The sequence below is a fragment of the Elaeis guineensis genome, chromosome 11 (assembly GCF_000442705.2).
Source record: "Elaeis guineensis isolate ETL-2024a chromosome 11, EG11, whole genome shotgun sequence".
Taxonomy (NCBI): Eukaryota; Viridiplantae; Streptophyta; class Magnoliopsida; order Arecales; family Arecaceae; genus Elaeis; species Elaeis guineensis.
Window position 1 is genome coordinate 51,443,556 of NC_026003.2, and position 11,333 is coordinate 51,454,888.

The following is an 11,333-nucleotide window of genomic DNA, read 5'->3' on the forward strand; positions in this document are numbered from 1 at the left end:
GCTCCTTGACTCCGGATGAACTCCTGCCGATAAGGGTTCAGTACGGAGTTTCTCTGGAGTATGACCTGGAGCTTTCCGGCTCCTCCGATCGGGCTAGCACTCCTCCATTCGGTCGCTTTTGCCTGTATCAGGAGGCGTTCCCGTGCCGGGCTCTGGCTTCCGCTTCCGTCTTTGTTGTCGCCCTCTTTCGCTTCTTAGATATCTCTTTGGCTTCAGTTGCTCCGAATTCTTTTAGGTTTTTGATAGGGTTTCTCTCCCTTTGCCACGTAGTCGAGGTCCAGCCGTCCCTCTCTCTGTTTAGGCATTTCTATACCTTCAAGCGTCATCCTTCGACCAAGGACTGGTGGTATTTTTCTTCTCAGTTCGGCAGAAGGGGTTGCTGAAAGGTGCCCCCTCTTCGACCCACAACTGGAAGGAGAAATACCTCTTCGTCCACTGCCCGACCCTGAGGCTGGGCCTGCCCCCTTGGGGCTCTCTGAGGGATTCTGTCCGTCGGGCCCCCAGCCTGGGGGAGGACGACCTTCAGGCTGCCCGGAGCTTCTCGCCTATCCGCTCCTTCCCTTCCCAACCTTCTGAGGGAGCAATTTTTGTTCAACGTCGGCCTGAGCCCCTAGGATCCTGCGAGTATTTCATCTTTTCCTTTCTCTTCTTTTCTTCTGTCCTTCTTCTTTTTCTTTCTTTTTCTTCTCTTCTGTTGTTTTTTTTTTTTGTGTGCCACTCCTTCCTTTTTCACCCCGTTATTGATTTCTGACTTTGATTGATGATTTTTTTTTTTTAAGGAATGGACGCCGAAGCAGCGCGGATGCTTGCCAGGGCCTCAGGGCCCACAAAAGAAAGGGTGCCGTGGCCTCCGGATCGGCAAAGAGGATCAGGGCAGAGGAGTCGAGCTTGACTGCGCCCATCCAGGCGGCTCCAGCGATCGACATTCCTTCGGACGTCGAACCTACGCCCCTCGGGCTTCCTCGAGGAGTCCGCCGACTGGGGCTCCCGTTTCGGGGGTCTGCTCCATGGAGGCGCCCGTAGTCGAGAGGGGAAGAGAAGGAAGTCGGTGGCCGTAGGGTGAGTAGCCGTCGAGCCACCGCTGACGAGTCCCTCGGTTCCGAAGAGGAGCCGGAGAATTCCTTCAATGACAGGGACTTGATCAGGCGGTTGATCGACGGCTGCATCCTGCCCGAGGTCGTCGAGAGGATCGACCGCATCGATCTCGAGCAGCGGGTTTGGGACTCCCTAGGGTCCTTCCTCGAGGTAAACAAATCTTCATTTGACCAGCTATTCGACCCTTGTTCTGATCCCCTTGTCGCCCTTGCAGATTGGGCACCAGCTCCTCGCCAAGATCGAGGCGACGAACCGGGCGAGGAGGGACGCCGTCCAGGTGGAGGAGCGTTGCCGGGCCGAGGTCGCTCGCCTCAAAGAAAAGGCAGCCGAAGTAGCCGCCCTCCAAGAGGCCCTAGAAAGAGAGAAACAAGCCCGGGAGGAGGAAAAGCAGACCTTGGAGGAGGCGGTGAGAAAGGCGGAGGCCGAGGTCGTCAATTTGGCTGAGCAGATTTCAGTCCTGGTCTCGGAGGCCAGGGTTCTTGCGGTAGAGGAGTTCAAGACCTCCGCGAAGATGAGGGACCTGAATGTCCAATTCGGTCAGGAGGCGTTCATCAAGGGGTTCGAGCTCTGTCAGGAGAAGGTGGCCAGAAAATTTTCGGAGCTCGACCTCAGCTTTCTGGGTGAGGAGTCTGAAGACGAGGTCAGTTCCTCTCCCGCTACCACTGCTGCCGCAGCCCCCCTTCCAGGAATGCTGAGCTCTCCAACTCCTGCCTCTGAGGTCTGAGACCTCCGACCTTGTATTTTTATTTTACCGTAATTTTTTTTTCTTTTTGTCTTTAAAAATCATCCAATCAATAAAGTTGAATTTCTTGGCATGGATGGCTTCTCCCTCCTTCCTTCCTTCTCTCTGCTTTTTCTTTTGTGATGAGGCGTGTTTTGACGCTTTTGTCTTCCGATGGTAGTGCCCTGCCGAAGCACTCCCCCTGCCCCTGGGGATTCCGCTGAAGTCGACGATCCAGCGACTGAAGAAGGAAGTTCTTCACTTGACAAAAAAGTCAAAGAAGATGGAAGGCGAGCTTCGTAGATTGAGAAAGGGTCATTCTGAAGCCACCGCGGAGGCCATCCGCTTTCGAAATCTCCACATGAAGGGGATCATGGAGGATAGCCGAAGGAAGACGGACTTCACGAAGGAGCTTGAGGAATGCAAGAAGAGCACCAGCGATCGAATTTGGGCTCAAGCTGCCAAGATTAGCGCTCTCAGGGTGGAACTGTCGGCCGTGAAGGAGAGGATCGGCCAGTTGGAAGGAAGCTCATCCCGACTCTTGGCTCGGGCCGACGGCGACTGGGAGTGGTCGAAGAAGGTCTCCGACCTTCAGCAGCAGCTTCAGGACGCCGAGGTGAGCTATGACATGCATCAGGCTGGTTGGCGTAGGTAGGTGGACGAATATAAAGGGAGACTCAGGGTGGCGGCTGATGAAGTCGCCCGTCTTCAGAGGCAGCTGGCTGACAGGGCTCAGCTTACTTCTGCTCGGGATTCTGATGAACTCCAGTCCCTAAGAGGAACCGTTGAAGGGATTTCTGTCACCCTCGGGGAAAGGATGGCTGAGCTATGGCAACTGAAGATCCAACTGGCATACGAGTAGCGGGCCGTCACGGACGCGGAGGCAGAATCCGAGGTCCTGAGAAAGAGGCATCGAGAGGCGGAGGCCGAAAGCCAGCGACTTCGTCGGGCGCTCCAGGATGCGCTGTTGAAAAAAGGAGAGCTAGAAGAAGAAGTTGAGAATCTGAGGAAGTCCTGGATAGGGGGTGGAGTAGATAATTCTAGGTCGGAAGGAGTAGAGCTTCCCTAGGGCTCTTCTTGGCCTTCCATCTTTTCATGTATACATTTTTTCTTTTGTTGTTTTGTCTCACTTTTGTCGCTTTGCTTTTCTTCCTTTGGCCTTCTGGGCTTCGTGGTGTATATTTCGCAAATGGAATGAAAAAGAGATTGTGTTATCTCGTCTGCATATTGTATTAAATTGTCGTCCGTTGGACTTCTCTGTCGTTCGACTTGTCCGACGTTGACGTTGTTTGGAGGTGCTCAGTCGTCGATGTGCTGGTTTGCTTTCCTCATCGTTCGTGGCAGTAGGCTCGAACTTGGTGGTCCGAACTCGGCATTACTTCGGAGGTGCCGCCGTCTTCTTGACCCGTGTCGAGAGCCTTCTTAGAGGCCAGGGGTGTTTGGTAGGAACTTTCCATCTTTGTTGAGATGGGGTTCCTTACGTCCTTGGTGTAGTTTATCCTTCATCTATTTCCGTCGTAGTTCGTCGCTCTTCCTTTTTAATTTTCCTCTTCTTTTCAGAGTGAGGGCCCTCCTCTTGCTTTTTGCGGGGTTGCGTAGAAGTGTGAAGGTGCCACTGAGGGGCCTTTCCCCTTCACTCAATCTTGTTGGGCGGTCAAATTTTGTCACCGTCAGGACGAGGTTCTTCTCCTTTTCCCAACGGGGATGCAGGGGCACATAAGGGCCATCGCAAGGGTCTCTCCCCCCATCCGGTCTAGAAGAATGGGCCTTCGACTTTGCTCATGTCAGGATGAGGTTCTCCTCTTGTTCCCGACATGGCCGTGGGGGCACATTAGGACGTTGCAAGGCCTCTCCCCCCATCCGGTGTAAAAGAACCGGCCTTTGACTTTGCTCATGTCAGGACGAGGTTCTCCTCCTGTTCTTGACATAGCTGTGGGGACACATTAGGGCGTTGTAAGGCCTCTCCCCCATCTGGTCTAAAAGAATCGGGCCTTTGACTTTGCTCATGTCAGGATGAGGTTCTCCTCCTGTTCCTGACATGGCTGTGGGGGTACATTAGGGCGTTGTAAGGCCTCTCTCCCCATCCGGTCTAAAAGAACCGGGCCTTTGACTTTGCTCATGTCAAGACGAGGTTCTCCTCCTGTTCCAGACATGGCTGTGGGGGCGCATTAGGGCGTTGTGAGGCCTCTCCCCCAATCCGATCTCAAGATAATCAGATTTTCATTTTAGTTATGTTAGGATGAGGTTCTCCTCCCGTTCCTAACATAACCTTGCTTTAATTGTTTGAAGGGGTTATCCCCAGTCATAACAAATCTATTTCAAATGGGAGGAGCATGCGAAGTCGAAAGGAATTTAGATTCAGGGCAAAGTCGTAAGCGATACATTTACAGGTTTCTCGAGTTCCATGGTTGTGGAAGGTCTGCTCCTCCTTGAGGCCCTCCGGTGATGGAGTCGATGGTCCCAATTGGAGGCCGATCTCCGGGCTGCTCCTCCCTCCTTGGCAGTTCAGGTTGCGGCAGGGCCCTTGGCCGATCTTCTCTACCCTCAGGCCGGCGTCGGATGAATCTGTCGAGTCGACCTCGCCGGATGAGCTCCTCGATCTCATCTCGGAGCTGGATGCATTCCTCCATGTCGTGGCCGTGGTCACGGTGATAGAGACAGAACTTGTTGGGGTTGCGCTTCTCGGGGTGTGTGCGCATCCTCTCTGGCCTAGGGAGCTACTCCCTGACCTCCATCAGTACCTGAACTTTCGAAGCATTGAGGGGGGCGTAGTTGCAGAATCTTTCCGATGGAAAACCCCACCGAACCCCACGGTCTGGACTTCTCTGCCTGCGTATCCGGGGTGGAGTATGGGCATGCTTGTGCCCAGGAGGAGATCGAGAACGCGGCCGAGCTTCTCTCGACCTTTTTTCGATTGCGGGCTTACTCGAGTCTCCCGCCTGCCGCTCTCTCACGGTCTCCTCATCCTTCATTTTGAAGGCTTCTTCCGCTCGGGCGTACCCTTCAGCCCGAGCCAACAAATCAGCAAAATACCTGAGGTACTTTTTCTCCAGGGAGAACAAAAGGTCATTCTTCTGAAGGCCGCCCTTCAGAGCGGCCATTGCGACTGATTGGTCCAAATTCCGGACCTCCAGCGCTGCGACGTTGAAACGGTTGATGTAGGCCCGAATGGACTCCCCTTCCCTCTGCTTGATATTGATGAGGGACTCCGAACCCTTCCGGGGGCACCGGTTGCTGACAAAATGGGCCACGAATTGGTGGCTCATCTGATCGAAGGAAAAGATGGTACCCGACTTCAGCGTCGAGTACTAGTTTCTCGCCGCTCCCTTCAAGGTGGATGGGAAGGCTCGGCATAGAATGGCATCGGGAGTGCCATGAAGTAGCATCATCATCCGGAAGGCTTCCAGATGATCAATCGGGTCCGAAGTCCCGTCGTAGCTTTCGAACTGGGGAAGCTTGAAGTTTGGCGGGATCGGTTCCTGCATGATCATTTGAGAAAAGGGAGGGTCAGTGCAAATATCTTCACCATAAGCGGGGGGAGCGTGGCAGAGTTCTTCGATCCGCCGGTTCATCTCTTGGAGTCTCCGATCCTGAAAATTCTCTCGACTTCGGGCTCAAGGGTCCTTTGGCAGAATGGGGGCAGAGATCTTCCAGAGGTGGAGTCGTGATCCGATTGAGGGCTCTCCACCCTCGGGTTCGTCTTCCCTGGAAAGACGGGACGGCTGGCCCAAGTGGCCCACCCCACCACCGGATTCTGGTGTTTCGATGACACCCTTTTCAGGCGCACTGATGCCTGCGGTTGCTGCTGCTGCTGCATGGCCTGCACAGCTTCAGTGAGGCCTCTGACCTGCTGCGCCAGCAGATCAAACTGCTCCGCACCGACCGCTGTCGCTGGAGGAGGAGGAGGAGGTTGGGAAACAGGAGGTGAGGCCGGAGCCTGAGATCTGGCCGCGGAGGCCGTGGATCGTCGCGTGGATGCCTTGCGGGGAGGCATCGAGCAAAGGCCAAGTGGAGGGAGGAGGACAGGACACCGAAAAAGATGCTCGAGGGCGGTCCCGTTGAGTGCTCCTTTAAGAACAAGGATACCGTGAAGACATAGGCCCCCTTCCTTTAGCGCCAATCCTGTTGGTGCAAAAATCTGTCTGCGCCAGAGAAGCTGGAGTCGAGGGAGTCGCGGTCGCCGCCGGGACCTGCAAAAGAAGTCTCAACCAGAGGTGGGGTTGCTCCGGCAAGACCCTCGATGCTCAAGTCAGTTCTCTGCCTCAACAAGAATGGAGTGCTCGAACGGAAATTTTAGCAGAGTTTTTAGGTAAAGATGAGAGCTTAGAGAATAACGTATCTGGGGTCCTCCCTTTTATAGGCGGAGGAAGCAACAGACTGATAGCGATGTCTGTAACTGTCTGGTAGTGGGCCGCCCAGGGTCAGACAGAGTTTGTTGTGAAGAGTAGTGGAGTAGACCCATGGCTATCACCGAAGCATGCCACGTGGAGTCTGCTGCAGGGAGTGGAGCGGCGTCCGTTGTCGCGACTTGCCAGAGGATGGAAGAATCATGCGGTATCCATCCCAGGAAGTGGAGCAAGATCGTGGGCATCATAGCGGTCTGTCAGGGAGTAATGGAGCCGTGCGAAATCCATCGCAAGAAGTGGAGCAGGATCGTGGCCGTTGCAGCGTCACGCCAGGGAGTACAGATCTATCGGCTGAAGCTCGGCTGGAGCGTCTGGCGGAGAGGGGTGGTTAGCTATCCATTTGAGAGGAGCCCAAAGTCTGGCCCCCGTAAGAGTCCGGAGAAGTCTTCCTTTAGCCGGAGTCGGGGACGAGGCCCAGCTCCCGTAGGGGTCCGGGCGGAGTCTTCCTGCAATTAAAGTCAGGGGCGAAGTCCGGACGAAGCTTACCAGCGGTCGAAGTTGGCGACAGAGCCCGGCTCCCGTAGGAGTCCGGGCGGAGTCTGCTTGCGGTCGGAGTTGTGGGCGGAGTCGACTCCCGTAGGAGTCCGGACGAAGTCTGTCTGCAGCCGGAGTCAGGGACGAGGCCTGGCTCCCGTAGGGGTCCGGGCGGAGTCATCCTGCAATTAAAGTCAGGGGCGAAGTCCGGACGAAGCTTACCAGCGGTCGAAGTTGACGACGGAGCTCGGCTCCCGTAGGAGTCCGGGCGGAGTCTGCTTGCGGTCGGAGTTGTGGGCGGAGTCCGGCTCCCATAGGAGTCTGAACGAGGTCTGTCTGCAGCCGGAGTCGGGGATGAGGCCCAGCTCCCGTAGGGGTCCGGGCGGAGTCTTCCTGCAATTAAAGTCAGGGGCGAAGTCCGGACGAAGCTCACCAGCGATCAAAGTTGGCGACGGAGCCCGGCTCCTGTAGGAGTCCGGGTGGAGTCTGCTTGCGTTCGGAGTTGTAGGCGGAGTCCGGCTCCCGTAGGAGTTCGGACGAGGTCTATCTACAGCTGAAGTCGGGGATGAGGCCCGGCTCCCGTAGGGGTCCGAGCGGAGTCTTCCTGGAATTAAAGTCAGGGGCGAAGTCCGGACGAAGCTTACCAGCGGTCGAAGTTGGCGACGGAGCCCGGCTCCCGTAGGAGTCCGGGCGGAGTCTGCTTGCGGTCGGAGTTGTGGGTGGAGTCTGGCTCCCGTAGAAGTCCGGACGAGGTCTGTCTGCAGTCGGAGTCGGGGATGAGGCCCGGCTCCCTAGGGGTCCGGGTGGAGTCTTCCTGTAATTAAAGTCAGGGGCGAAGTCTGGACGAAGCTCACCAGCGATCGAAGTTGGCGACGGAGCCCGGCTCCCGTAGGAGTCCGGGTGGAGTCTGCTTGCGATCAGAGTTGTGGGCAGAGTCCGGCTCCCATAGGAGTCCGGACGAGGTCTGTCTGCAGCCGAAGTCGGGGACGAGGCCCGACTCCCGTAGGGGTCCGGGCGGAGTCTTCCTGCAATTAAAGTCAGGGGCGAAGTCCGGACGAAGCTCACCAGTGGTCGAAGTTGGCGACGGAGCCCGACTCCCGTAGGAGTCCAAGTGGAGTTTGCTTGCGGTCGGAGTTATGGACGGAGTCCGGCTCCCGTAGGAGTCCGGACGAGGTCTGTCTGCAGCCGGAGTCGGGGATGAGGTCCGGCTCCCGTAGGGGTCCGGGCGGAGTCTTCCTGCATTAAAGTCAGAGGCGAAGTCCGGACGAAGCTCACTAGCGATCGAAGTTGGCGACGGAGCCCAGCTCCCGTAGGAGTCCGGGCAGAGTCTGCTTGCGGTCAGAGTTGTGGGTGGAGTCCGGCTCCCGTAGGAGTCTGGACGAGGTCTGTCTGCAGCCGGAGTCGGGGATGAGGCCCGGCTCCCGTAGGGGTCCGGGCGGAGTCTTCCTGCAATTAAAGTCAGGGGCGAAGTCCAGACGAAGCTCACCAGCAGTCGAAGTTGGCGACGGAGCCTGGCTCCCGTAGGAGTCCGGGCGGAGTCTGCTTGTGGTTGGAGTTGTGGGCGGAGTCCGGCTCCCATAGGAGTCCGGACGAGGTCTGTCTGCAGTCGGAGTCGGGGACGAGGCCCGGCTCCCGTAGGGGTCCGGGCGGAGTCTTCCTGCAATTAAAGTCAGGGGTGAAGTCCGGACGAAGCTCACCAGCGGTCGAAGTTTGTGACGGAGCCCGGCTCCCGTAGGATCCGGGCGGAGTCTGCTTGCAGTTGAGGCTGGCGATGGAGCCCGGCTCCCATAGGAGTCCGGGTGGAGTCTTCCTTGCAGTTGAAGTTGGTGATGGAGCCCTGCTCCCGTAGGAGTCCGGGCGGAGTCTGCTTGCAGTTGAGGCTGGCGATGGAGCCCGGCTCCCGTAGGAGTCCGGGCGGAGTCTTCCTTGCAGTTGAAGTTGGTGACGGAGCCCAGCTCCCGTAGGAGTCCGGGCGGAGTCTACTTGCGGTCGGAGTTGTGGGCGGAGTCCGGCTCCCGTAGGAGTCCGGACGGGGTCTATCTGCAGCCGGAGTCAGGGATGAGGCCTGTGAGGGTTAATCCCATTGAGAACTTCGGCTGAGGGTATTTTATACCTAACATAGTCTTTTACTAGCTCAATTGCTTCGTCAGTGTGTCAGCTACATTGTCTGTGGTGTTGACTCTCTTCACTTCAAAGTATCCCTTTTCGAGATAATCATGGATGAGATGGAATCATCGCTCGATGTACTTGGACTTCTATGAGAGCTCAGCTTCTTAGCTTGGACTATGGCACTATTGTTGTCATAGAAGAGTGGGACAACATCTGATGGCATCACACCTAGCTCTAAAACAAACTTCTTGAACTAGAATGCCTCTTTAGTTGCTTCCGATATGGTGATGTACTCTACTTCCATGGTGGAGTCTACTATAACAGGCTACTTGAAACTCTTACCTGATATCGACTTTCGATCATCAATATTAGATATAAAGTCTGAATCAATATATCCTTGCACCCCTAATTCTCTATTTTCAAAGATTAAAAATATATCCTTAGTCCTTCTCAAGTATTTAAGGATACATTTATAGAAGTCCAGTATTCTTCCTCTAGATTTGACTAAATCTGCTCGTGACACTCATAGCATGGGCGATATTAGGTCGTGTACAAAGCATGACATACATGAGGCCTCTGTGGTCGAAGAATAAGGGATCTTGCTTATGCTATTAGGTTTTGATGGTGCAGTGGAAGGATTGGATGTTTAAAATTTTCATTCAAAATATCTTAGTGCATCAAAATCTTGGAACCCAGAATCCCTTGATATAGCAATCAAAGCATAATTAAATTAAACTTAAATAAGAAGAATACCTGTGGTGCTAATCCTAATTTCGATAGAGCTTCCACTAGGTGCTCAAATGTTCACCATCCACGGCGATCCATATGAAAATTGAACCAAGAACAGCTTTCTTCCTTCACCTTGCTTCAACCCCTAAAACTTGACTAGCCACCAATCGATTAGACCTTCCTCTAGACCCGAGTCTGGACCTTTTAGAACCTCCCACTGGACCTGACCACCTTCTTCTGGACCTTTTAAATGTTAAATGAGTGTCCTAGAAGCCAATTGTTGGCTAACACATTTTGTAATTTCAGGGCTTAACTTTGTACTTGTAACACTTTTATTGTTAATAAAAGATATTTTTATTCCAATCATATTTATGTGTTCATAATTTATCCTAAAAATTAATAAAAAAGATTTTATATATTCTCAAGATGTTGAGAATTTGAGATGTACATTAATTAATGGTTAGTTTCTAAATACTCTCGATCAAAAGATTATCATGGAGGACAGTGATCAATCTATTGAAAGATCGATGCACAGATCTCCTCCCTTTTAGACAGATGAGTCTCGAGTCTATAGTATAGGGACACTAGGATGAGAGTACAAGTGATTGTTAGAGAATAACTTGTACTGAGCGTGACTAACATGAAAAACTACTTGGATGTCTACTCACTCATCAATGGTTGTTGTTGTGATCCAGGTGGTATGCCCAAGGCCCAGGGGACCAAGGCTAAGGCCAAGGTCCATCATTCATGAGGGCTTCATGGAGGCTCTAGGGCTAGTTGGGCCCTAGGTTGAAAGGATGTGGGCCTTTTGGGTTCTTGAGGTCTAGGTTATGTGGGCCTCAAGGGACCAACTCTTTATGGGCCAGGTCTGGGCCTAGGATAGGTGAGATTAGGTCGAGTCATGGGTGTACATGGGCTTGGGTTAACCTAATCTCCCATAGAGTTGGTCAAGGGAGTTTTGGGTTTAGGTCACTTGACCTGGTGTTTATATATACATGTACTTATATAGGTTTGATAAAGCCAAGAGAATAGATAACTCTTTCTCCCAAGTTCCTCTCTCTCTTCTCCCTCTCTCTCCAGTCATCCTCAATGCCCCAGGAGTAAGAAACCCTAGGGTTTCTTGCCGCCAGAGCCAGATAAGGAAAGAAAGGAAGGGAGGCGCTAGCCCCTTCCCCCTTGCAGCCACCTACCAGATCTGCTCTCTCCCTCTTGCAGGCACCCAAACACCAAGTTCAGGACCTAAAATCTCTTAAGAAGAGGTTGGTACAAGTCCCTCTCAGATCTGAGTTGATCTGAGGTCGTTTGAGGTGCGGGTGAGATCTCCATCAACAGATCTACAAGAAAGGCTGCAGCAGGATAGATCTGTGAGGTCTGTCTCCATCTATCTTCCTCTCCATCTAGAATGCTCCGATTCAAGATCTATGAATTGGAAGACCTCGGTCCAGGTCTGATCTGGTTGGGTACCAGATCTTGAATTTTTTAGAGGTGGTTTCAAAGGTGTTCTTCATCTGGAACGAAAGGCTGAGGAAGAAGACAGCAACCAGGCTGATTTCGTCAAGGGCCTTGGATCGTGTCCAGAAGTCTCCAAATCTATTCGTTGCTAGTTCTGCTGCACCCAAGGTCCATGGGAGGAGCCAGGATCGTGCTCCAATAGTTGGTATCAGAGCCACGGTGGTGAGGAAGCGGTTCCAAGCACGAGAAGTTGAAGGTCCCAAGTGCTGAAAATTTTGAGCAAGGTACCATCAAGGTATATTCTATACTTCTTGATTTTATATTGCTTGTTTGGCTTGGATCCAGTA